We start from the raw sequence: 1,122 nt of genomic DNA on the forward strand, positions 1-1,122 counted from the left end.
GAATTTGAATGGTGAGGTAGGTGGGGTTTTATGAAGGATGGATGTGAGTGGTGAAGAGAAAGATGGGATTTGATAGGTGAAGGGTGTTTGGGGAAGAGGAGTTGAGGTGATTGGTGAATGGGTGAAGAAGAGAGAGAGAGTGGTGGGGTTGGTAGGGATCTTGTGGGGTCCACAGATCATGTGGTGTCAAGGAAAAGTCATCCCTGCACCAAATGGCATTCAAAATCACGTTTTGAGCCATTTCTGGCGTTAAACGCCGGGCTGGTGCCCATTCCTGGCGTTTAATGCCAGGTTCTTGCCCTTTTCTGGCGTTTAACGCCAGTCTGGTGACCCTTTCTGGCGTTAAACGCCCAGAATGGTGCCAGACTGGGCGTTAAACGCCCAACTGCTAGCCTCACTGGCGTTTAAACGCCAGTGGGTTCTTCCTCCAGGGTGTGCTATTTTTCTTCCTGTTTTTCATTCTGTTTTTGCTTTTTCAATTAATTTTGTGACTTCTCATGATCATCAACCTACAAAATAAAATAAAATAACAAAAGAAAATAGATAAAATATAACATTGGGTTGCCTCCCAACAAGTGCTTCTTTATTGTCAGTAGCTTGACAGAGGGCTCTCATGGAGCCTCACAGATACTCAGAGCAATGTTGGAACCTCCCAACACCAAACTTAGAGTTTGAATGTGGGGGCTCTGTTTGTCTCTGATTTGAGAGAAGCTCTTCATGCTTCCTCTCCATGATGACAGAGGGATATCCTTGAGCCTTAAACACATAGGATTTTTCATTCACTTGAATGATCAATTCACCTCCATCAACATCAATCACAGCTTTTGCTGTGGCTAGGAAGGGTCTGCCAAGGATGATAGATTCATCCATGCACTTCCCAGTCTCTAGGACTATGAAATCAGTAGGGATGTAATGGTCTTCAATCTTTACCAAAACATCCTCTACAAGTCCATGAGCTTGTTTTCTTGAGTTGTCTGCCATCTCTAGTGAGATTCTTGCAGCTTGTACCTCATAGATCCCTAGCTTCTCCATTACAGAGAGAGGCATGAGGTTTACACTTGACCCTAAGTCACACAGAGCCTTCTTGAAGGTTATGGTGCCTATGGTACAAGGTATGGAAAA

Source organism: Arachis duranensis, chromosome 8, assembly GCF_000817695.3.
Source record: "Arachis duranensis cultivar V14167 chromosome 8, aradu.V14167.gnm2.J7QH, whole genome shotgun sequence".
Classification (NCBI taxonomy): Eukaryota; Viridiplantae; Streptophyta; class Magnoliopsida; order Fabales; family Fabaceae; genus Arachis; species Arachis duranensis.